The sequence below is a fragment of the Chionomys nivalis genome, chromosome 6, assembly GCF_950005125.1.
Source record: "Chionomys nivalis chromosome 6, mChiNiv1.1, whole genome shotgun sequence".
Taxonomy (NCBI): Eukaryota; Metazoa; Chordata; class Mammalia; order Rodentia; family Cricetidae; genus Chionomys; species Chionomys nivalis.
The window spans coordinates 69,719,286-69,746,941 of record NC_080091.1 but is presented as its reverse complement, the minus strand read 5'-3'; positions in this window follow the sequence as shown (position 1 = coordinate 69,746,941).

The following is a 27,656-nucleotide window of genomic DNA, read 5'->3' as shown; positions in this document are numbered from 1 at the left end:
ATTGTAAACAGGGCATTCTGAGAAACAAGGTTTTTTATGAGCATAATCAAAGCAAAACACCCCTCCCTTCTGGATTATGCAGAAAGTGTAGCAAAGGCAAGCATTGGAATAATGAATGTAGATCAACAAGGGACATTCAAAGTAACCTTTTACCATCAGGAAACTCCTTGAGGGACCACTCCCAAGCCCTTATGCCAAATTCAGTTTTGTCATTTCAGAGGAAACTTTTTCCCTGAACAATTAAAGAACATAATGCCTATTGTAAGAAATCATTCTGCTCTGGATGATAGAAGAGCTTTAGAAGCTAAAACAGAAACTTCAGAAGAAACCATCAATCAAAATTGATAAAGATTAAATTAGGAACCTCCCAAAAGTTAGGGTTAGGGCAGGGTTTTGTTTTTTGTCTTTTCAGGAAAATAAAAACAAACATCTTGAAAAACTTAAGACCATTGAACAAATAAGCACCCCCCCCCAAAAAAAAAGAACTACCCAGAAAAAAATACCAAGAAAAGAAATTTGACCAAATGTGATCTCTGAAGTCTCAAAAAGAATATGGAAACCCACAGTGACAATTCCTCCAGGACTATGAGAAACACCACTTAAAGATCAGTTTTGGACTACAAACTGCTCAGAATAATTTTGAGGAGGCTAACTGAGATGATCCAGCCTCAGAGACTACTCTAGCCAGGACTTGAAAGAAACCCCACACTTTCCCATTAAGCAGAGACTGTATCAACAGCTACCTCTTTTAGGACTTGATAATTAACCCAAATTTTTACTTTGAGGATCCTTAAATATGTCATCATCCCCAGACAGCAGGAAGTAAATTTAAGAACATGGCACCCACATTCCCAAGAAGTGGGAAGGGTGCTTTTTGGTTTTTCACTGGGTTATGGATATTTGTCATTGCTTAGGGGAATTAGTTGTTATTGGTGCCAAGCAGTGGTGGCACAGGCCTTTAATCCCAGCACTCAGGAGGCAGAGGCAGAGGCAGACAGATCTCTGTGAGTTCAAGGTCAGCCTGGTCTACAGAGCTAGTGCCAGGATAAGCCCAAACCTACACAGAGAACCCCTGTCTCAAAAAATAAAAAACATTGTTTTTTTAGCACTGAGTAGTACTCTAATGTATAAATGTGCCACATTTTCTTTATCCATTCTTCAGTTGAGAGGCATCTAGGTTGTTTCCAGGTTCTGGCTATTACAAATAATGCTGCTATGAACATAGTTGAACAAATGCTTTTGTAGTATGATTGAGCATATTTTTGGTATATTCCCAGGAGTGGTATTGCTGGATCCTGAGGTAGGTTGATTCCCAATTTTCTGAGAAACCATCATGTTGATTTCCAAAGTGGTTGTACAAGTTTGTATTCCCACCAGCAATGGATGACTGTTCTCCTTACTCCACATCCTCTCCAGCATAAGCTATCATTAGTGGTTTTGATCTTAGCCCTTCTGACAGGTGTAAGATAGTATCTCAGAGTTGTTTTGATTTACTTTTCCCAGACATCTTTGAACATTTACTTAAGTATCATTTGGTCATTTGAAATTCTTCTGTTGAGAATTCTCTGTTTAGTTCAGTACTCCATTTTTAAATTGGGTTATTTAGAATTTTAATGTTTAATTTCTTGAGTTCTATATATATATTGGAGATCAGTCCTTGTTTGATGTGGGGTTGGTAAAGATCTTTTCCCATTCAGTAGACTGTCACTTTGTCTTATTGACTGTGTCTTTCACTTGACAGAAACTTCTTAGTTTCAAGAGGTTCCAATTATTTATTATTGCTTTTAGTGTCTGTACTACTGGGGTTATATTTAGGAAGTAGTCTCCTATGACCATGCATTGAAGTCTACTCAGAAGTAAAAAAAAAAAAAAAAAAAACAATGACATCTTGAATTTTGCATGCAATAGGAAACACTATTCTGAGTGAGGTAACACAACCCCCCAAAAATGAATATGGTATGTACTCACTCATAAGTGGATACTAGATATAAACAAAGAACATTGAGCATATAGTTCATGTTCCAGAAAAGCTAAGTAATAAGGTGAACCACCCCCCAAAAACATATAGAGACCCCCCGGGAAATTGGAAACAGACAAGATCACCTGACAAAATTCGGAGCATGGGGGCAATGTGTAGGAGGAAGGGGAGAAGGGGAAGAGAAGGGGAGAAGGAGAGAGTGGAGGATAACTTGAGAGAATGGGATAGTCAAGGTGGAGGAAGGACAGATATGAGAGCAAGGAAGGAGATATCTTGATTGAGGGAGTCATTATGGGTTAGCAAGAAATCTGACTCTAGAAAAATTCCTGGGAATCCATAAGAATGACCCCAGCTAAGACCCTAGGCAATAAAGGAGCAGGTGCCTGAATTGGCCTTGCCCTATAGTCAGACTGATGATTATCTTAAATATCACCACAGAAAGTTCATCCAACAAAAGATGGAAACAGATGCAGAGACCCACATCAGAGCACTGGACTGAGCTCCCAAGGTCCAGTTGAAGAGTAGAAGGAATGAGAATATGAGCAAAGAGATCAAGACCATGAAGGGTTCATCCACTGAATCAGTTTACCTGAGCTAATGGGAGCTAACCAACTCCAGCTGGACTGGGAAGGAACAAGCATAGGACCAAACTAGTCCCTATGAATGTGGTTGACAGTTGTATGGCTGGGGCAGACTGAGGGGCCACTGTCAGTGACACCAGGATTTACCCCTAATGCATGTACTGGCTTTGTGGGATCTTATTCTCTTTGAATGTATACCTTGTTTAACCTAGATGTAGTAGGGAGGGCCTTGGACCATCCACATAGCAAAGTGCCTTACCCTCTCTTGGGATTAGATGGGGGTGGGGTGGGAGGGTGTGTGGAGGGAATGAGAGGAGGGGAGGGAGTGAGAATTTGGATTTAGATTTTTTTTTAATCTAATAAATAAGAAAACAAAATAAAAAACAAGTTGTTATTGGTAATAGTCAGGAAAGAGGCTAAACAAAGGAGATTAGGTCAAGGATTCTTGTTTTGAAAAGTAAAAAGGACAATACAGGTATGTGTTGGCAGAGGCTGCTTGTTTGTTTCCTGGCCATTCAGACCCAAAATAATCACACAGAACTATATTAATTGCAACACTCCTTGGCCAATGGCATAGGTATATTTCTGGCTAGCTCTTATATCTCAAATTGACCAATTTCTAGTAATCTGTGTATCACCATGTGGTTGTAACCTTCTGCTAAGGTTCCATCCAGCATCTGGTGTCTGTCTCCTGCTGCAGCTACATGGTTTCTCTCTCACTTTGCCTAATATATATTTCCAGCCTGACTATATTCTGTTAAGCCATTGGTCAAAAGCAGCTTCTTTATTTACCAATGGCAATAAAACATATTTATAGCATACAGAGGGAATCCTACATCACCTCCTCTTTTCTGACAAATTAAAAAGGAAGGTTTTAGCTTTAACACAGCAAGATTACATTCAACAAAACAGTTGTTGACCAAGAACTACAGCTACAATATTTATATCTATTTTATCCTTTATCATATCTAAGGAAATCTATAAATATAACTATCTATACTTCACCTTCATCAAAGACTCCAGAAGGATATAATATTACCTAGGTTAACAGGAAGTACATTGTAGGCAACTTCCAAAACCCTAAAATTGACAGAGACATCTTACTGCTTGGATAGTCAGTCAAAGTTCTTCTATAACATTAGGGCATCCAATCTTCATCCTACAGGCCCATAGTATCTGGCAGACTTTTCCATGAAGACAGTTTTGCCTCTATTGGCAGTTTGTCAGTTACTTTCTTCTGTGTCTTGCAGAATGTCTGGTAGACTCATTCATGAAGCAGGAACCCTGTCACAGTGGGAACCCTGCATGACTGTCTCACCTTCTTTAGCTAACTTCAGTAGCCTATTTTTTTTTGTGAATTCTGCATGTCCAGTTCATATAGCATACAAGCAAACAGTCCAGGCAAGAGCAGTTTCTTGCCCAAATGGCTAACCAACTCCATAAGGAGCCTCTTCAATGTCCATCATCCACTTGAAGTAGATTGGTGCTGCCAGGAGCAGATGTATCTCATTGTAATGAAAAATCCTAAGTTTTTAAAACATCATAAATGCAATATTCTGTTAATCTTTGAAAGATTTGAAGAATAACTATTCATTTGAAATATACTTCCATACATCTAGAAAACCTAACTAACATGACTACAGGCTTGAATCTTACAGATGACTATCTACTAACCTATATTTCTTAATTATATATTACATTTTTAAATGAACTGTACAAACACAATACTTTAATCAAGAACAGAAATATACATATAACAAAATTGAACCTAAATTTGTATCAATAAACCAAGATCCCTACCAATTCAAAGTATTCATATTTATATTATATCTCCCTTTAAATGTATAAACAATATTTGGAAATTTGGACATAGTTCTCTTCAAACTGCTTCCTGATTTTTGTTGGGCAAAGTAATTTTAGGGGTTTACAGAGACCTTTCAGGAGTCTTGATATATTGAACCACATCAATCTGGAAGGAATTCACAGGTTCTCATCTTCTGTGAAAACAAAAGCAGAACCTCTTTTCCAAAGCAACATATCCTTAGACCAAAATTTGGAAGTCTAGATACCTTTAAAATACATATGTTGGTTTAGTATAGCAAACTGTATAATAAAATGTCTCTCTGTTCTTAGCTCATTCACAGTCAAAAAATTCAAAGAAAACACAATAATATACATAATCTAGACTCTCTGTATATTCCGTTTCTATGTGTCTTATTTTTCTTTACTCCTTTAATCTATTACTGTCTGTACTCTGTCTCTTTAAAGACTGTTTTATCTTTAAAACTATTCTTTTTATAAGTGTCTATATTCTTTTTCTTCTCTTTCCCAAGCCTACATACATTTTTAAACACACTGTGACCCATTCAGAGGTTTATTTTTGTCTGAATTTGTTTTTATTGCATATGTGTAATTATTTTTTGACCAGGAGCACCGTTTTTTAAAAAATGCTAAGTGGGCATGGCTAGGACCAACTCTATGGTCCTGCCTGATTGCTCTGCCCTGTTCAAAATGGTGGAGGCATGTTCACTACCTCTGAGAGTCATTCTCTCTGCCCCAGATCCAGGGTCATGGTGGGTCTGTGTCACCATTAAGCAATTTATAACACATTGCTCATAAACCCATTTAAGTGCTTGGCCTCTTGAAGGAGACAGAGCTGTACATGTAACTATCACTAACCAGAAAGCTCATGGTTTTTTGATGCTAGTGCTAAAACAGGAAGACCTCTCTTAAAGGAGATGTGGCACTCCTGCTTGCTGCCAGCAAACAGAACCCATCTGAAAAAAAAAAATGTGACTACTGAAAAAACTGTGCTTGCCTCCCATTTTGGGGCCTTTGTTAAATCCCAGCACTTGGGAAGCAGAGGCAGGCAGATCTCTGTGAGTTTGAGCCAGCCTGGTCTACAGAGCTAGTGCCAGGACAGGCTCCAAAGCTACATAGAGAAACACTGTCCAAAAAAAAAAAAAAGCAGTTATTGGTATTTGTCAGGTAAGAAGTTAAACAAAAGAGATTAGATTCAGGATTCTTGTTTTGAAAAGAAAAAAAGGGGGAAACAGATATGATAGGAAAAAGTATAGATTATTGAATCTCCACTGAAAAAGAAAAAAAGGAGAATATAGATACGATAAGTTAAAAGGGTAGAATATTGAATCTACTTTTTAAAAGCAACTACTAATTTTAAATATTTTACATTGGATTGGACTTTTGTATAGTGTATACAAATTTTGTATATTGATACAAATTTAAGATTAATTTTGTTAAAACATACTATACATATATTTCTAATTCTGCTTAATGTATTGTACCTATACAGCTCATTTAACAATGTAAGGCAAATTTCTAGTTCTTAAAAGTTATTATGAACCAACTATTAGAATAATAAGGAAATGCAGGTTAGCAATTAGTCACTTATTACAATCTAACTTATAGTCATATTAGGTATATTTTCAAGATCAAACAGAGATAGATTTTAAATAGACAGGTCATCTTCAAACACTTCAGAGATGTATAGAATATGATGTTTAAGATGTTTTAATGGCATAGGTACTTTTTATGACAATGAGACATGTCTACTCCTGACAGCACTAATCTACTTCAGAGAAGATAATGGGCATCAGAGAAACTCCATATGGAGTTTGCTTTCTTTGTGCCAAATGTAAATCACCAGGAAGAAAATGTCCTTGCCTCAATTGCTGAGTATGTTGTCCTACTTGGACAAGCAGGACACAAAAGAGAGTGACTACCAAACATTGTCAAGATAAGGTAGGACGGTCCTTCAAAAATTCTGTTTCATAGAGAAGTCTTTCAAATATTCTAGGCTTCTAGGCTGAAGATGGATGCCACAACATTACAGAGGAACTTTGGGTGACTGTCCAAGCATCCAGCTGTTTCAGTTATTTCTCACATTTTTTTGGAAGTTGCTTGCTTGCACTTTCTGCTTACTCACAATGTTATTTCCTTCTTGGGTCCCTGAGATGTCTACATAGTTATAGTTTTCTTTGTTTATGAGACTCAGAAAGGAAATTCACTAAAGAAGGTTGAGATTTATCAAAAGATAGTGTTGGATAGTAATGCAAGTTATGACAGAAATTAAATTATGTACAAGACTCTGGACTCACCAAGATAGGATAGATAATAAAGTGTTTCCTCTGAATTTGTCAAATATAAATGGACTAGACATTGTTGATGTGATCACTGCCTGTATATATTGTATACAGTTATTGTACTTATTGTATATTGTTTTTCTTATATTAGCTATAGCTTTCTTTTTTATATTAGACAAAAAGGGGAGATATAGTGATAATTTTGTTTATGTTCTAACAAATAAAGCTTGACTGAAGATCAGAATGCAAAGCAACCACGCTAGTGCTATACAGGCCTGACAGTATTGGTACACACCTTTAATCCGAGCAGCCACACTAGTTAGCCATAAAGACCAGGCAGTGATGTTACATGCCTTTAATATCAGCACTAGAGAGGAAAACAAAGTGGGATGATACAGGAACTCGTGCTCTCTTTTCTGAAGATTTCATAGAGGTAAGAGCTCTCTAGTGGTTGGTTGCTTTGCTCCTCTGATCTTCAGACAAGCTTTATTTGTTAGATCATAAATAAAATATCACTATAAAATATATAATTTTCTAGTATTTTCTAGTATGATTGTCTATCTTCTTGGAATTCTTTACCTTGATTGTATCTGTGTGTTCAATAATATTACAGTGTAGTTTGAAATGGTCCATGGTGGAAATTTTTAATGCATAGAAATTAGAAAAGTTTAAACACTAGAGTATTTTTTTATTCATGAAGAGATTACTGTTAAAATATTTAGTAGCATACCAGTACACATGTATGCTTTATACATCAGACAAACAAACACATTTTTGACATCTCAACATAATCAGATATGTTTAAAGTTTTTTTCCCTTATATTCTCATAAACTTTGGTAAAATTCCTGTATGTTACATACAGTTCTCACTGGAATTACAGAAGATGGTTTGTATGGGGCATAAAAAGCAAGACGCAAACAACCCACTGGACCTCCTTTCATATGAGCAGATAATAGAGAAAGAGAGCTAACAATAGGAACCATGTAGAACTGAAAACAAAAGGCTCTTTGAAGGGCTAGAAGAAAAGGCGCTGAGCCAGCACACGTCCCAAAGGGCACATTTCTGTGCTCTAACCACAGTGGTCAGGACAAACACGCACTGACAGTGGAGTACACTTAGAAACTCCTTCCTAGACAAGAAAAATGGCTCTTTAAATTGTAGCAATGGGTAACCAAGTTCTGTATCAGAGGGCAAGGCTACAAACATTTGGAAAACCTACGAATCAGAGAGTCTGAGGTAAATTTTGTGGGGAAATTTCCTCCAGGAATTTCCTCATTATACAAATAATGTTTTAAATAAATGTCATGAGATTATTTAATGGTTTTATTTTCAAAATAACAGCAATACATAAAAGTAACTATGGTGTAAGATCTCAAAGAACTGGGACACATTGTTTCTGCTTTATTGCAATCCCCCCAGACCCTCTGTGAACAACTTTGCTGATACATTAATAAAACACTTTAAAACGTCACATCAAGGTTGTAGTTATACGCATTAAAATAAACACATAATACAAGCAATTTAATTCAGTTCTGTGTTCTTAGCAATGTGGAAATACTCAGATTATTCCCCAAGGCCCTCACAATGCAGATGTTCATGTCTATAGCATCACTATGGAGTATGACTAGGAAGGCACAATTTTGGCTAACCTGGAAAACCTGCAAACCAGGATGGATGGCAAACATCATCACATTTAGGGAGAGGGTTGTTTTGTTTTGTTTTTTGTTTTGTTATGTTTGCTTTGGTTCAGTTTTCGAGACAGGGTCTCTCCGTGCAGCTTTAGAGTCTATCCTGGAACTCGCTCATAGACCAGGCTAACCTTGAGCTCACAGAGATCTGCCTGCCTCTGCCTCACAAGTGCTGGGATTAAAAGCATGCACCACCGCCGCCTGACACAGCGTCACATTTTCAATATCCCAGTGTCATCATCCTAGGGTCATCTAAGCTCAGTCCCCAGGAGGAGTGTAAGAAAGAGGAACTGAGTTGAGTCTGTTCCAGAGGGACCATTTATGAGTGACCCTAGTGACATCCAGGGCAGAGAAGCACACACACACTCAGAACATTGTGAACTCTATTTTATAATTTTCCCTGCTTCTTTTGCTATTGCTGGCATGTGTCACACTATTGAAAATGGACCTTGCTTTTAACTGCTGAGTCATCCATGCTAAGTCAGCTTTCACAGGTCACAGAAACACAACATACTCAGCTCCCAAAGGCATCATCTCTTTTAATTGACACACACAAGCCCACAATGCCAAGATGCCATGCCCAAGAACTGTCCATCCCACACTTACACTCTATCATAAACAAGTGGCCTTCACATACAGGGAGAATAGTAAGAAGTCCACGTCACACATTGTATCCACCTTCCTTCCTGATGAGCTCCACCCCTTTTGGTCCTTTATATGCTTTATGACAGAAGGCTAACCACATCATTGCCATCTCAATCCATCAGAAAAAAAAATTACACCATGAAACCTCAGGAAGAAAGTAGCATTTCAGTCTCTCCCATGAGGTTCTTCCTGGCCTCTCTGCAAACATGGATGGCACCCCATGGTGACCAGCGCTAGATGGGAACAGTAGGTAGCGTCCACGCTGCACATGTGCAGTTCTGTAATGACAAGATGATTGCTTAAATTATCATAGAAAATTTTTAAAAACCTGCCATGAGGTGACTGTGTGTACAAAGACAAATGGCCACTTTGCTTCCTTTAGAATGTATTGTCAGACATCCTGCTGTTAAGCAATTTCGAAGGATATTGGGCTATGGTAACTATATGTACAAATCCAGTAATGGCACAATGTACAGGGCAGTTAAGTTTGAATGAGTAAGGAAGGACTTCCAGAGTGAAGAATATTTGATCTGCCTCTGAATATGTCATCTGTGGTAACAGGGAGATAAAGGGATTTGTGGGACAATTAGCAAAAATGAAAGTATTTTGAGTGGTGAGTCATGAACATGGGTGACAGAAATGGTTTTTATAGGTAAGGAAGGAATGAAGGAACTGGAGAAAAGGTAAGAGACCCATCTTGGATACAGCTGTGGACGTGAAGGATGAGGGTGGACTCTTCTGAGGACAGTGGGCAGTCACAGACTTAGTAAGAGCAGCGGGGGCAGTGTGTGTAACCTGTAATTTAGAGATAACTGATACCCGTGCAGATTGGAGACAGGCAAAACTCCACACTGCTGTCACCCAGCACAGCACAACCCTGAGAATAGAGGCAACAGCAACCAGAGAAAGAACAGTGAATCTACCAGCCGGGGTTAGCAAACATCCTGGAACGGTTGTGTACTGGGGAAAGTCAGCAGTGATGCTGAGGTCTGTAGTTAGGAGCCTGGTGGAAACCAGGACATTAGTGTGGCGGGGTGAACTGGAGGAGCAGAGCTGTAGAAGGATGACAGGAAATGGTTTCTTTTGCTTGCATTGAGTTTGGAGTGCCTGCGGGCCATCTACACAGAGAAGAACCCTCTAAACTCATTTTTTAAAAGAAAAGAAAATTGTTCTCATTTGTCTGGAGGCTCAAGACTATAGCAACAGTACTGCAAAGAACTTCTGCCAAAGCACTGTGGACATCAGAAATAAACAGAGTAGACTGGAAATATTCACGTTTTTAGTTTCTGTGTTTTCATAAAGTGAAGACATGCAAATCAATAGAGGAGAAAAGGCTTACTTAATAAATAGTGACTCGCAGTTGGCCATTTGGAGGAAAATGTGTATATTTCAAGCATTGCCTCATGCCATGTACAAATTAGATTAAACAAAAAAAAAGAAAGAAAGAAAAGATGATGGCATGAATATTTACCCTTCCCTGAATCTCAGCAAGAGAAATACATTATCTACTTAGAACAGAAGGAAAAGTATTTGTGGTTAACAGTTATTTTAGTTAGGGTTTTTACTGCTGTGATGAAACACCACAACAAAAACAAGATGAGGAGGAAATGGTTTATTTGGCTGACACTTCTGCACGATAGTCCATCATTGAAGGAAGTCAAAGTAGGAGTTCAAACTAGGCAGGAACCTGGAGGCAGGAGCTGGAGGCTATGGAAGAGTGTTGCTTGCTGGCTTGCTTATAATGGCTTGCTCACCCTGCTTTCTTACAGAACCAAGAATATTAGTCCAGAGATGACACCACCCACAGTGGGCTGAGTGTCCCCATCAATCACTAAATAAGATTGAGGCACTTTTTTCAGCTGAGGTTCCCTCCTTTCAGATAACGCTTGCTTGTGCAAGTTGATATAGACTAGCCGGCACAATAGTTTTGGCCATGAAAGCATTTCAGTCTCTTGTCTTCATGAAACAATACCTGAATTAAAGAGATATTTGAAGACATAGATAGATGATAGATAGAGATGATGGATTGGATAGATAGAAGATAGATAGATAATAGATAGATAATAGATAGATAGATAGATAGATAGATAGATAGATAGATAGATAGGCAATAGATAGATTATGCTAATATTCATGATCCTAAAATATAGAAGCAAACAAATCTGACAGCAGAAGAGAGTTCTATTAAAATGATCCCTAAGCAACTCTCAGATCGGCCCATAGCAAAAAGACTATACCCCTTTTCTCCCCTTCTTACTGGCTAGAATGTGAACAGTGATGGCCCAAGATAGAAGCTGCATGTTAGAGCATGGGGAGATGACTCAGTGGTATAGAACAAGCATGAGAACTGAAATTCAGATCCCCAAGACCTACCTTAATTGCCAGCATGGGAGCTAAGAGGACATGGCAGTCTACTTGTAATCCCAGTGCTTAGGGGTCAGAGACATGGGCTGCTTTGAGCATGTTGGATAGCTAGATTAGACAATGAAAGGAGCTCTGGGTTTAGTGAGAGAGACTGCTCAGTAAATAGAGTGGAGAGTGATCAAGAAAAGACACCTGAAATTAACTTCTGGACTCCATGAGTACATCTGTGTGCATGTGTACCCTCATATACACGTGTGCCCCCAAACATGTGAATGTGCATGCACACCACACACACACAAATACCTTCAAAAATAATAAGCTCCATATCAAGGGAAGATAGTGGAGCCAAGAGACACCCTCTTCCATACCAGCCCTTGAAATGGTCTCACATAGTCCACACTTGCTCTAGGGACCACCCCAGCTCAATGTTCTAAAGGATGACATTGTGCAGGCATATGCAAAAGTCACCTATCAAGATCTCTCTCACTGGTTCAAATAGGACAAGACGCCAATGAAGATTGTGGTACCTCTGTGTGCAAGAGCACTTGAGAACTTGGATAAGAAACATCAACATATAGATGTGTCCTGTTCTTACTGACTCAGAAAGATAAAATACTTCTTGGGATTTAAAATAATGTTACTAACAAAATTCATTGTGCCAATTCAGAAAATAGATTGTGTTCTTTTTTTTAAACCGATTTAGGAGTTTATTCGGGGGGGTATACAGGTCTGATGAAAATCGGTGTGCAGAGAAAGAGAGAGTTAAAGATGGCACCTTCAGCTTTTAAAGGCCACCTGGTGCATGTGCACAGGGGGATGACGTGGCTATGTCATAGACAGATGACAAAGCTCACACATGCATGCAAGGTCTCACGCAGCTGCATCATACATTGATGATGCAAACATACTGCATGTGTGTCATGCCTGAGGGCTTGTACGCACATGCGTGGCCCTGGAACCCGGAAGTATCAGCCTTGTGGCTGAAATTATAACATTCCACCCTTTTGTTTATTATAAAAATTTGGGGAGTTTGGAATCTTAATGGGTGGAAATGGGGCAAGAATTTGGGGAGTTTGGAGTCTTTAATGGATGGGAATGGAGTGTTGTAAGATCTCTCGTGACTGCTTCCTGCTGATTTTGTGCATGTTGTCAGGTCTCTTGAGACTGATTTTTGCTGATTTTGTGGGTGTCAGAGAGTCAAGATGCTTGACCACAACCTGGGGTGACTGGTTACTTTTGTGGTTTTTTTTCAGGCTCTGTGGAACTGGCTGGCTGGCAGCTTGGACCTCACAAAATGCTGAAAAGGCAAAAAATTATGTCTGGAAAAAATTTTAGATTCGGGTGATTAAGGGAGGAGAGTCTCAAGATGAAGATAGAGGGGGTGAAGAAGGGAATTTCCCAGGGGTTCCCAAGACCAGGAATGATAAGGGAAGAATTAAATGATACTTATTCTGGGCAAGTCTGGTCCGTTTAGATAGTCCCAGTTGGATCCCTGGAGCTTATGAAAAAACGTTTGAAAAGAAATAAATTTTAGACATATTAAAAGCTTGTGATTATGATGGTATAGTGTTGGAATAGAAGACAGTGGGGAGGAGGGAGAAAAACAAGGGGAAATTATTGGAAAGGGGAATTATTAGACCCCTTAATATTTTACCTGAAGCAAATCTTAAGGCTCTTGTTCTCTTTAGCATAATGGTATTACCTTAACATCTAGGAGACACTGCTGCAGTCGGTGATAAACCTGTTATGTTAAAGTTTGTTTTGTGAGTTTTTGGAGTCTGGGGCTGTGAATGTCCCTAAACTCATTATTGTTTCTTACCACCTGGGCTTTTGGCAATCCTTGTACCTCCAGCTCTATGTTTAGTGATGCTCCCTGTAATAACAGCTGAGTGGTTAGCTGGAAATTGAAGTATGACATTGGAGATATAGAGAAGTTGGTAAAGCAGATAGGAGAAAGAGGAAGAAGGAAAATATATGCAGTTTTGGCACAGGATGGTTGAGTATGGTGATGAGACTTTTATTTTTCCGGAACTGCAGAAAGAGTGGCTGATCTTGGTGTCCTCTGGAACTCAAGGGAGCAGGGCCCTGTTTGAGTTACCATATATGGGGAGTGTCTTGAGCTGGAAGAGTAAAAGGTTTAAGGTGAGACAGGTGGATCCAGTGAGAGAGTCCCTCAAGCTTGGCAGCTGTGGGAGTTATAAGAATTACTTTAAAGGGGCCCTGCCATTTAGGGGAAAGGGGTGAGGAGCATTGGTCTGGGAGAGAGAATAGCACCTGATCTCTATTTTAATCCGCAGTGGGCATGAATTGGCACATGGTTGAGGTAATGAGTAGTCGATAAAAATCCCATAATAGGGAGCGAAGATGGGATAACAGAAGAGTAAGCAGGTGATCAAGAAAGGAAGAGGTTTTAGCTGAGAGGCTGGGAGTTAAAACCAGTTGCCCATACATGAGTTCAAAGGGCGAGATGGAAAGGGGGCTTTTGGGGAGAGCCCTAAGCCTAAGAAGGGCCAGAGGCAAAAGTTTTATCCAGTCAAGGTGAAGCTCCTGTGACATCTTAACAAGAACATTTTTTAAGGAACATTTAGTTTGTTCTACCTTCCCTGAAGACTGAGGATGGTGTGGGATGTGAAAATACCAGGGAATGTTAAGAACCTTAGATAAAGTTTGAGAGATCTGGGAGGTAAACTCTGGGCCATTCTCCAACTGAAGAGAGGTTGGAATTCCAAACCAGGTAATAATTTCTCAGAGAAGAACATCAGAAACTGTCTGTGCCCTCTTGTTAGTGGTGGAAAATGCTTCAATCCACCAAGACCAAAACCAGAAGATATTTAACTCATCTAACTGTGGGCATATGAGTAATATCAAGCTGTCAGTCAGTTCCTGGAAGGGAGCCCCTGACCTGGTGGATGGGAAAAGGGAAGCTACGATATTTAATCTTGGGATCTGACTTTTGACAGATTTGACAAGAGGCAGTGATAGCTTTTAAGAACTCTAAGTCCTCAGGGGTGGATTGGAGGTGAGCCTTGACAAAATGAAACAGAGCTTTGCTATTAAGATAAAAGAGATGATGTAGGTAGGACAGAATTTGCGGAGTGTCAGGGGGTGTCTGTAAGAATGTGGGCTGTGCTGTATGAACCCCCTGAGGTGATTGAGGTATGTTTGGTCTCTGGAATGATGCTGTTCTAGCGCTTGGTCAGCCCAGTTATTTCCCTTGGAAATAATTGAACTGTTGGTCTGATGAGACCAACAGTGAATAATTCCTATAGCTTTGGGGAGATGGGAGGCTTTTAATAAGTCCATAATGTAACCTGAGTTAGTTATGGATCCTCCTTTTATCATAAGAAGCCCACACTCCCTCCAGATAGCTGTGTGGGACAGGATGATATGAAAGGCATATTGGAGTCTCTATAAACATTTAAAGATTGTCCCATTGCTAACTGGAAGGCATGGGTAAGGGCTATTAATTCAGCCCGCTGATTAGTGGTATGGGCAGGGAGTGCCTGTGCCTCCACCACCCCAGTATCTGACACTATGGCATACTCTGCTCTATGAGTCTCTTCACATAAAAATGAACTGCCATCTATGTACCAGGTATAAGTGGCATGGGACAGTTTGCCCTCCTGCATATGTGAGGGGTAGGGCAGTAAATCCTCTGATGTTTCTATGTAGGAATGAGGTGGGGAATAATTAATGTTAGGTTAAGGTAGGAAGTTTGAGACATTAAGGAATGGGCAGAATTGGAAAATGAGTGTGGCATCTTCTACTAATACCACCTGGAATCCCAGGTGAGCTATGTGGAGAGGTGAATGTCAGGGTCATTCCAGGTGAAAGCAAAGATATTTTGAGATTGAGAGCTGAGAGGAATAGAGAAAAAAGCATCCTTAAGATCTAGAACTGAAGCCGGGCCGTGGTGGCGCACGCCTTTAATCCCAGCACTTGGGAGGCAGAGGCAGGCGGATCTCTGGGAGTTCGAGACCAGCCTGGTCTACAAGAGCTAGTTCCAGGACAGGCTCCAAAACCACAGAGAAACCCTGTCTCGAAAAACCAAAAAAAAAAAAAAAAAAAGATCTAGAACTGAGAAGTGGAGGTTCCTAGGGGGGTAGTGGAAAGAAGCGTGTAAGGATTAGGCACTACAGGATGAAGAGGGACCATTGTGGAGTTAAAGAATCAGAGGTCTTGAACCAGGCAATAGGTTCTATTAGGTTTTTTAACAGCAAGTACAGGGGTGTTAAAGGAAGAAGAGGTGGGGTGAAGTAGCCTTTTTCTTAGAAGGTCAGAGATGGTAGGCTTAACTCCCCTAAGGCTCTGGAGAGCAAGGGGGTATGAGATTGGGTAATGTGCTTAGTAGGATCTTGTAATTGGATAACAATGGGGGATGGTTTTTAGAACAGGGAGGATTGGGGTGTCCCAGACTTGGGGGTCCACCTGAGAGGCTGGTATAGGAAAAGACACATAGGAGCTGGGAAGTTGGGAGGCTAGAAGGAGGAGGAGGGGAGCTGTTGGTGAGTCTAGGGTAAGGTGAATGGAAGGAGCAAATGAAATGGAAGCTCCTACTTTTGCTTAAAAACTCTTCCCATAAGAGGTACTGGGTAGGTTAGCATGACTAAAAATGAATGAGTGAGATAAATACCCCTAAAAACACAATTAAGTGAGGGGTCTGCTGTCCCCCTACCCTGACAATAGGGAAACAAGAAGGAGAGGTAGGCCCCCAGAATTCCCTCAGTACCAAGTATGTGGCTCAGGTGTCCAAGAGAAAGGAGATGGGCCATCCTGATACCATGATGTTTACCCATGGCTCCCTGTTACAGATAGTGGTTGTGGTCAGGTCATAGGAGCCCAGGCAGCCTCACTCGTCCATGGCCAGACCTAGAAGGTCAACTTGGGAATTTTCTGGGTTTGATGTCTCCATGCCACAATGTACACGAGGACAATCAACTGCCCAATGTCCTTCCCTATGGCATCTTGGACAAGGTCTCGCAGAACCAAGATAAGGATTAGGGCATGCTCAGCCCCAGTGACCAGTTCTACCACATTTGAAACACAGACCTGGGTGTTCTCAAGTCCTGGCAGGAAAAGGAGTAGCACAGACAGCACAGATTGAGCGGTCTGTTGCCTCGGCTGGTTGGAGGGCCATGGCTAGCCTGTGACAGTGATGACTGCGGGCTTTGTCATTGCTTGCATGGTACACCTTAAAAGCCAACTCTAAGACTTCCACCTGTGGGGGTCAAGGGGCCTTTCTCCAAATGTCTAAGTTTAGCCTTAATGTCAGGGTAGCACTGAAAAAAAAATGAGTTATGAGTAACTGCCTGCCTTCCATGGTTTCTGAATCTAAGTTAGTGTATTGTAGCAGGGCTTTAGTGAGGCATTCCAAAAATTCAGAAAGATTTTCCTTCATATCTTGAATGACCTCTAAGAGCTTATTATAGTTTACTGGCTAGAGGGTAGCCTTAGGGAAACCTGCCAAAAGGCAAGTCAAAAACTGATCCCTAGCTGAAATTCCACCTGGGGTGTTTTAATCCCAGTGTGGTTCCTGCCCGGAGACCACCTATGCCCCCAGGGGGTGTGTTACCTATTTTTGGTGAACCTTGTCTGCACGTATTCTCGCCTGCTCCCAAACTTGCCTGTGCTCTTCAGGAAGTAGGTTATTAGATAGGATTATATAGATATCATGAAAGGTGAGATTATAAGAAGGAGCAGGAATAACTGCCTGCAGAGGTAAAAAGGACGGGGTTCCACTAGCCAGGTCAAGAGCAGAAGTGGAGTGTTCTTCCGGCTCAGATGGCATAGCCAGGAACGTGTAAGCGGGTGAACAACTTGCAAGAACAGATGGCTTAGTCTTGGGGTTTAGTAGTAAAAAGGCTTAGATATAAGGAAATGCCTTCCATTTGCCTGTGTGCTGGCAGTAGTTAGAAAACTCCCATAGAATACTGGGATCAAAAGCGCCATTAGGCGGCCTCTTTAAATTGTTATCTAAATTATAACAAGGCCATTTTTTTTAACAAAGATGGACAAGTGTGGGAATCTGTAAGTAGGGCATAAAGGCCTGGGGTTTTACGGCCTCTAAAAGGTATCTCAGGGGGAAGACTGGATTGATGTTCTTGGATGGCTTGCTACCCATAGCTGAAATTGTAAAAACCTGTGAAAATGGCAATACCACAAGGCTTATAGGGGGTGTGAAAGGGCGGTGAACACCGCAGGGCTTGTAGAGGAGCCTCCTCTATCTACAGGCAGGGGGTTAAAGCCTGACTGGCTCCAGTCTGGGCGACTGGGAAGCCAGAGAGGTTAGAGACCGAGGGGTCTCTCATGGTGGGGACCACTGGTGAATGGTCCAAAAGAAAAGAAAAGAAAAAGAAAGAAGAATCTGAGGTGGGTGGGCAACCCTGCATTGTCCAATGACGTTTTTAGCTAAGGGAAGCTATCCAGAGATAAATATCAGGGAAGGGCTCAACCGTAGCCATGAAGGCCATGGTTGGGGGCTGTCTCCCACCCCCGCCGCCATTTCTAGGAACACCAGATGATTGCCAGAAGCTCAACAGCCAATTCCTCGGGTTCAGAGAAAAGGTTAGGCTGACCAAAATGGGGAAACTCACCAACTGAAGCCAGTGGTGTGCATAGAGGTTGCACTCAGGCAGATGGAACACGTGGTTGTTGTGGAAAATATACCCGGTTCTGGATCCCAACCTCAGGAGAGGGGCAGGAGAGCAGCCCGAGTCTCACAGAACCAATGAAATTACCTGATACAAGCGAGAAGGAAACATGGAACATACGACAAGTCTGCTCAGGAGTTTTTTGGGGGGCAGTGTACAGGCCTGGTGAAGGTCAGTGTGCACAGAGAGAGAGCTAGATTGCATTCTTAAGGAGCATTTTGTCAACTGTTAAAAGAAAAGAACACCATATTGGTAATTGCCAATTCTGGTAAATATTGTCAATTTTTATTGATGAGCCAATTTCCTAAAAGCAAACTTTCAAACTTATGACAGAGGTTCTTAATTGTACTTCATGTTCATGTTTAGTTACTGTAATAATAAAAAACACTAATTGTTAGCTAGGAATACAGTTCCTTACATTGAAATTTACTTTACAGTCACTTGACCTACATTTGTCTATATGGCTAAATTACTTCTAGTGGATGTAAGCCTAAATGATACATACAAGCTTCAAGAAGTATTCATGTTGGCCGAGTGCAGATATGAGGCCTGTATAGAGGGCACCATCTTAGACCCTGAATTAGAAGCCATGGTAATGCTGCCACTCAGACCTGATAAAAGGAATCTGAGTTTCTCACACTCATGATGTCTCCTTATTAGTGAAGGAGTGCACACTTTACTCTATGTTTATTGATATGGAAACAGACACACGCCACCTTTGATCTTTCTGCTGCTTACACTCTGAACCTTTGGCTGTTCTATGTTCCCACAAAGACTTAGAAAGCAATTTAGACCACAGGCAATCTGAAAGCAATCCTGCTGAAGGTTAAACACGTAATGAGAGGACTTTGGAATGGGAATCAGTGTCACACTCTGCAGGGCCCCATACCTTCAGAGCAGCAGCTGACTGTCCCTCTGCTCTTTCAGTCTTGGCTCCTCAGTCACAGCACTTCTGACTCAATAAAAAGGCTATGAAATCAGTTTTTGTTGCTGTGAAACACACCTTGGAGAATTACTGTAGCCTCCTATGTTATAAGAGAACAGATTTACAATACAGCAATGTCTGAAAATCACTTATAAAGCTATATAGTGGCTTAACAAATCTAATAACACCATTCAGGTTAAAATGAACTCAGCATTTCCTTGCAATCAGAAAAAAAAGCACCAATGGCCAGCATGATAAGAAAAGCAGGTGGTCTTTATGTTCAGGCTCTAGAAAACAATTACTTAGTGAAAACCTAATTCTCACACTTGCCTCGTGTGCAATCACACTGAAGACGTTAAACAACAGTAGAATAAAATCCTTTTTCTTCTGGGCCACAGTGGTGGTGCATGCCTTTTAATCCCAGCACGTGGGAGGCAGAGGTAGGAGGATCTCTGAGAGTTTGAGGCCAGCCTGACCTACAGAGAGAGTTGCAGGACAGGCTCTAAACCTACAGAGAAACCCTGTCTCAAAAAAACCAAAAGAAAAGAAGAGAATAAACCATTTTTCCAATGTGGCAAAACAGAATTCCAGCAAGTCTATGTCCACTGACTGACTCACTTGGTGTGGTCAGCGGGGTGGCAGGGTAGGGCTGTGAGAAGAGGCTGTGAGATAAATAGAACTGTGTTTTTGCTGTTAGATCTTGTTTGATATGTATTTATCAAAATGCATCATGCATTTTTACCTCAAAAAAATAAGCAATAGGCTGGAAAGATGGCTCAGAGGTTAAGAGCATTGCCTGCTCTTCCAAAGGTCCTGAGTTCAATTCCCAGCAACCACATGGTGGCTCACAACCATCTATAATGAGGTCTGGTGCCCTCTTCTGGCCTGCAGGCATACACACAGACAGAATATTGTATACATAATAAATAAATAAATATTGCCAGGCGGTGGTGGCGCACACCTTTAATCCCAGCACTCGGGAGGCAGAGGCAAGCGGATCTCTGTGAGTTCGAGGCCAGCCTGGTCTACAAGAGCTAGTTACAAGACAGGAACCAAAAAAAAAAAGCTACGGAGAAACCCTGTCTCGAAAATCAAAAATAAATAAATAAATAAATAAATAAGCAATAGGCTTTCCTACAATAAAATAGAGATTAAGCAATAGACATTAAGCAAAATGATAATATCCTAAAAGATAATTTAATCAAGGTTATCATTATCATATATATATACATATATATATATGCACACATACATTTGTACAAAATAATAAAGAGAAAAGAGGAAAAATATTTGGGGTTTTGTTCACAAAATAATACTAATGAAAAAATACAGCAGTAACTGAGCTAGAAAAATTACCATTTCATAACCCTTAAATTATAATTAGCAATGATAAGAGACATACATGAATGGTAAGGTCATATAAGGAAGAGCTGTTGAGGCACAGGCTAATTCTACCCAAGTATCACTCCACAAATTACTCCTTCTCTGCAAGGAGAAGGCTTCCCCCTTTTTCGCAGGGATCCAGCGACACTTCTCTTTGTCACAAAGCTGCTCACTGCTGCAGGTGACACAGACAGATAGGTATATGATTCCCAACCCGACACAGCGGGAAGCACAGTACTGAGCGATGGAATGTTCTATGAGACATTCAACCCACAGACCTCAAGTGTCAAGGGCAGGAAAGCCAACAGGCTCTGTTAGGGGAGATTTAAAAGACACATTAGGAACAGGTTTTATATGATTTTTGTTAATCGTAATTTCCTTAAATAATTGTGAGATTTTTATTGAATAATGTGAGATGTTTCTGAAATATATATTATGTGTTTATGTTACGAACTAATGGTAAGAGTGTTGGGCACACAAATGCAATGTGATTATTTAAGACAAAGATCTCATTTTGTAGATAGTGGCATGCTGACTTCCTTAGAGGGAAGCATTTAATCATTCCTGCCACCTTGGTTAGTTTCAGAAATGTGTCATTGTAAAAACAAAAGAACAGGTATGCACATGAGTTTAAAAATTCAATGATACATGAGAAATAATTATTTTCTTGACTAGAAACACAGTATCAAGGAATAGAGATTGATCTGAAGGCATAAATATGAACAAAAATCATGGTCTCAGGCAAGCAATGTGCCCAAAGGGTAAGGGTGCTTGCTGCAAAGACTGATGACCTGAGTTCAGTCCCCAGGACTCACACAGTGATAAGAAAGAACAGAGTCCCTCAAGTTACCCTTTGACCTCCACACCCTCACCAAGGCACACATGCTTATGCAATACACATTATTATTTAGATCATTATTTCATATGGAAATTATTATTAAATGGCTCAAAGTTCAAATATTGCTCTAAAGTTTAGGGCGATTTGTCTCTTCACCTCTCTCCAAGACAGCAAAGAAATATATAAAGGCTTCACATGAACCCATAAGTATTAGCTGCAGAGATAGTTCATATTCTCACTTCAAATAAGATTAGCTTAATAATTTATACATTGGTCGAGGGTGAATTAATAAGCACATGCTTTCTTGTGAAGGGAAACAAAACCATATCTCATGTTACACATGAGCTCAGCACTAGAGTGCTATAAAAATATAGATCAGAGGGTCTAAGACTGTGAATGTCAATAGCAGTTCATAGAGAGAAAGACATGTTTACCACAGGGATAAGTGATTGTGCAGTCTTATGTAACAGACTCTCACCCATTTCTAAGCAATTGCGGATAACTTATTTTTCATCAATTAAGCTTTAGAAGTTTAATTTTTATTGTTTTGTTGTTGCTTCCACCATGATTTGTGGTGTTGTTGCTATTCCGTTTTTGTTTGTACTTTCTCCCACTGGAAATTGGTCATAGTCAGCTATATATTAGATATTCTTCTCTGGCCCGAATCGTTGAGGTGATCTAGATAGCTTTGCTATGAAGGATGTGGAAACTTCTAGAATAATAACTATATTTTAAAAAATAAAATGGAATTTCCTCTCCAATCACTTGAGAAGCAGATGAACAAGGACCGCTCTAAGTTTAAGGCCAGCCTGATATGCATAGAAAGAAAGTTTCAAGCCAGATAGGTCTGACTGCTTTGAAAGACTCTGGAAGAAGAAGAAGAAGAAGAAGAAGAAGAAGAAGAAGAAGAAGAAGAAGAAGAAGAAGAAGAAGAAGAGGAGGAGGAGGAGGAGGAGGAGGAGGAGGAGGAGGAGGAGGAGGAGGAGGAGGAGGAGGAGGAGGAGGAGGAGGAGGACGAGGAGGAGGAGGACGAGGAGGAGGACGAGGACGAGGACGAGGACGAGGATGAGGAGGACGAGGAGGAGGACGAGGACGAGGACGAGGAGGACGAGGAGGACGAGGAGGACGAGGACGAGGACGAGGACGAGGAGGTAAGGCTGATATTTGTTCAATGACAAACAAGATGCTGCTTTTGATCTCAATAAAACTCTCTGAAGATAGCAAAATAATTTCCTAGAGCTCATTAATTTTACATTAGATAAAATATATTTCATATCTTTTCGTTTTCGCATGTTTCAAAGGAAAAGTCATAAATGATTAAAGGAAGGGCCCTTTGAAATGCTCGGCAGTTGATCGCTTGGTATTCAGTAGTCAGTGACTCAACCTAAATTACATTTCTAAGAGATTTAATTAGTAAAGAACTGATTATTAAAATCCTTTTTTTTCTTTTGGTTTTTAAGACAGGTTTCTCTGTAGCTTTGGAGCCTGTTCTGGAACCAGGCTGGCCTCAAACTCACAGAGATCCGCCTGCCTCTGCCTCCTGGGTACTGGGATTAAAGGCGTGTGCCACCACCTCCCGGCAATGATTATTAAAATCTAAAGTAGTCATATTATAAATAAAGCAGTACACTAAGTTGGAGTATTATTCTTTTAAACATGGAATTAAATTTCTTTTCATGAAAAATCATACCCAAATTGTTACATTTGCTTAAAATGAAATTGTATGGTCAATAAGAGAAAATAGAATCAACACTGTAGATTATTCTTCGGAGTTCATGAAGCTCATATATAATAACTGGAAAGCATGAAGAAGTTTGTATGCTATTGAACAATTCCATGTTTAAAGGAAGAAAATAAATAAATGCAAATACAAACATGTTTTACGTTGGAATTATTTTATACACAAATCTACACACACACACATAATCATCATCATCTTTATTTATTGGACTTCTGATTACTATGGTAAACTGGAATAAACCTTACTTGCTCATAGAATGTAATTCATATGCTTAAGAATTCTACTTGTCGGGGCTAGAGAGAAGGCTCAGTGGTTAAGAGCATTGCCTGCTCTTCCAAAGGTCCTGAGTTCAATTCCCGTCAACCACATGGTGGCTCACAACCATCTGTAAGGAGGTCTGGTGCCCTCTTCCGGCCTGCAGGTATACACACAGACAGAATATTGTATACATAATAAATAAATAAATAAATGTGCAAGTGTTCATTGCAAAAAGCCGTTGGTCTGGTTTGAGGCCTCTGCTCTCTCCTACACTATTAATGCTGGGTCCTCACTGGGACTCCTCTTGGATATTCTGTTGTTGCCCTGTATGAATATTGTATACATAATAAATAAATAAAATAAATATTTTTTTAAAAAAAGAATTCTACTTGTCCTTACTCTCCTCCCTTTGCCTCTCAATATCTGCAGCAGGTGGGGGACCTGACCCAAACCCTCCCAGCTGCAGCACTCTGGAGAATGGGTCCTGTGCATCACCTGAGCAGCACAATAGAGCTGACCCTGTAGACAGGGGTGAGGGTGAGCCAGCCCGAGGGTATGAGGGGCATAGCTGGTACCACCTCCCTTGTCTGTGGTGTGGTGGTGAGGGCAAGGAAAAGATGCCTCCAGCTGGTGAGGAAACTGACCCTCCCTTTTACCAGCTACACTACTGGGGAAAGCAGGCCCTGCACCTCGTCTGGGTTGCACAGCAGAGCTGGCTCTGATGACAGGGGCACAGGTGAGCCTGCCCAAGAACACTAGCATAGGAAAGCTGCCCCCAGTCTTCACCTGTCCTACGGTGACATGGGCAGGGGAGAGATGTGCCTTCCCCACCACCACCCCTTCAACTCCTGAGGCAGGTGGGAGAACTGGCCCTGAGGTCACAGGAGCAGGACAGCCCGCTACGCGCCCAGCCGCAGCAGCCGAGGGAGAGGGGCTCCTACACCACATCTGGGAAGCACAGTAGAGCTGGCCCTGAAGGTGTAGGCATGAGAGAGCCGACTATGAGGAGGTGGAAACAATAGAACCGGCCCCACCCTTTGCTCATCGCGCAAGGCTTGGACTCGTTGGGCAACGCTGGCGAGCACACCCTGGTGGTGAAGACAGGAGAGAGCTTGAGGGCTGACCAATCTTGTAACCACCCAGGCCCAGAATCAGGCTTAGGAGTTGACCCACCCCAGTATTCATCTTATCTGTGATCTTCTAGAGCGTATAAAGGGGACAGTCCTGCAGACCCAAAGCTGTAGGATTTCCACCACACAGGGCAACAACAGAATATCCAAGAGGAGTCCCAATGAGGACCCAGCATTAATAGTGTAGGAGAAAGCAGAGGCCTCAAACCAGACCAACGGCTTTTTGCAGTGAACACTTGCACATAAAGATATATGGATAAAAGGGTTTACTGTGTGACTCACTATGTCACACTACAGCTTCCATGAGGCAATTTTCCTGTTTGTTTCCCTTCCTTCCTTCCTTCCTTCCTTCCTTCCTTCCTACCTTCTTTCCTTCCTTCCTTTCTTCTTCCCCTCCCTCCCTTCCTTTCTTCCTTCCTTTTCATTCTTTTTGTTCTTTCTTTTCTTTTTCTCTTAAATTTTATTTTATTTTGGGGAGAAGTTTGCAAGGGCAGAGAGTAGATACTAAGGGATAGAAAATGAATGGGATCGAGATGCATGCTGTGAAAGACACAGAGAATAATACATGAAAAGTACTGCTGTCTGGGGACCAGCCTCCAGCAGCATGGGCTTTGACAAGAATCCACGGGGTCGGTGAGATTAAACTTTTCTTTATGAGGGGGGATTAGGGAAAAATGCACTCACGAACTTTCTTGATGGTTTCCTTCTTTATTCTTATTATTCTCTCTCTCTCTCTCTCTCTCTCTCTCTCTCTCTCTCTCTCTCTCTCTCTCTCCTATCTCATGTTGCTTTACGGCTTTTATACCCCCAACAGAATCTTCCAGGCAGTACAAAAGTCAGAACAGTTGCATTCTGTTTCTCAAATGAATGATTTTGGGTAAAAACATATGTTTCATCTCTCCCACATGATTAAACATTTTACGTATTACAGGTGAAAGACAAGTTATCCCAAGAACCCACATACATCCATACCCAAGCAACTTGTTATAGTTCAACCATCAACCATGTGGCCAGCAAGGTGTTTTTGTCAGGTCTTTTATGGGCAGGCTGAATTTGCAGTTAAAAAGAAAACGTCAATTACTTTACTACTTACCTTGAAATGTAATCTTATAAGGATTCTTAAGGAAATCACAAACCTAAACTTTTATATATGGAAAAGAATCAGTCAGCTCTACTTTAAATCTTTAGGGTACATAGCCATTCATTAATAAATTTTTATATCAGAAAATTGAGGACATAAATGGGTATAAGGAATTATCATCACTTTAGGTCATCAACCAAACTTAGCAAGGAGAGTACATCTGCCAATAGTAATCGGGCTGCTTTGTTCTGGTTCCCTAACCTTAAAGTGTTCCGTATTCAACTATGTCCTTTTCTAAACCTTAAGATTGTCTTCTTGGGTTTTCCACCTCAAAACGATTTAACAAAAACATCTTAGTCTAACTCTGTTGTTTTCTTTTTTTTTTTCAACAGTGTATAGAAAAGTTACTAACTTTATTATTTTCAAAGCTTTCTTTCAGCGGTGGTGCACTCAGACCTGTGAACACATCTCCCAACATTAAAGTTAAAAGAATTGGAACAGCCCTGCTATTGACTCCTTTGGTGAAACTCACAGACCCTGACTATGAAACATATCCTTGTATTTATTTTCATTCATCAAAACTCTGTATAAGCTATGCTATTATTATTACAAATTAGATAGTATAGCTTAGGGAGGGGTCACCTTCTTGACAATCCACATGTAAAAATGCACAGTAGAATGGGATATTTCTGAGAGATAAACACACTATATCACAGGCAGTGGAGATTGCCCCACATCCACACACACCATACTAGATACCAGAGAAAGAGAGCTGCAGCAAACGTGTAAGGGCACAGCAGAAGCAAAAGACATCACATGATCTGTAGTCCCATGGCCTTGCCAAAACGAGATTGGCTCATCAGAGGAGTCCCTTCTGCTGGGCTGACACCTGGTACTTCAATTGCTACTCACTGCTCCTCTGGCATGGCCCACGGCAAAAAAAAAAAAAAAGAAAAAAAGAAAAGGAACATTAAAAAAAAGAATCCTACTCACTATGCTCACTATGCTTGCTTACTTTATTTAGGGTTTCTTTCTCTTTTTTTCTTTTTTCTTTTCTTACATTTGTATCCATGATGAATGTAGACCATGTTCTAATTTTTTTTCTGCCATCTTTGCCTTCTTTCCTGCCATCTTTGCCTTCTTATGTATGAGAATAACAACACCCTCCCCATTATAAAATGAATGGGGATCATTCCTTCCTTTTAGTGTAGACTTAATGTTATGAAAGGTTAGGACAATTCTCTAACCAAGTTCTCTGGGTCTGGAGATTTCGTCTTGAGAAGCTTTTAAGTCATCAATTTTGATTTATTTAGTCGTCATGAGGATTTGAAATTATTTATTTCCTATGGAGGGAGCTGTGGTTAGTTTGTGGCTCTAAAGCAACTGCCGCATTTAATCTAAGCTGTCAGGTGTGTGCATATAGAGTCATTTGGAACACTTCCTTCCTGTCATTTCTGAATGGTCTCCAGGGGCATCTTCGGTTTCATTCCTGCTGGGATTGGGTCATCTCAGATGGCTTTCCTAGAGGGTTGTGGCTCTCATTGATCGTTTGAAACTCAGAGCTTTCTGTTTCATTGATTTTTCTTCATTGCCTTTCCATTTCTGGTTTTACAAATCTCTTCATTTATTATCATTCTTGTTCTTCTCCTTACTCCTTTTTTCCCCTAGCCTTTAGACAGGGAATAATTAGATTATCAGTTGAGACTTTTCCTGCTCTCTAGTGGTGTACATTTGTTCATTTCTGTGTTGGCTGCATTCCACAAATCTTGATACATGCTCTTTTCTCTCTCATTCAGCTCGATACACTTTTTTCTGTTGTCTTTAAACTATATCCTTGATTGTTTACAAGTGTGTTGTTTCAAGTGTGATGCTCAGGTATTTTCTATCCAAACTTCTCTCTTCTTAGACATAAACTAGCCACATGACATTCACAGCACATTTAGGGTCCACACCAGTCTAGCATAATCTTGACCTTACCTGATTTTATCTGCAAGGACTGGGTTTGCAAGTGACACTAGATTTAGAGATTCCAGGGATTTGGATGGAATATTTAGGAGCTATTGCTCAGCCTATGTTGGTGGCTTCGTTGTGCAAGACAAATGATGAGAGCTTCAGCCACAAGTGAGGTCAGCAGTGCTGCTGCCTTAGTTCCCACCCAACACCCCTGCTCTGGTTATCTCATTATCTAGGTCTAGATCCCATTCCACCCCATCCTGCTCCAGCTATTTCTGACAGAAATGCTATGATATTATAGGAGCCAGCCATGATAAGCTAACTGTGAACAGATCAC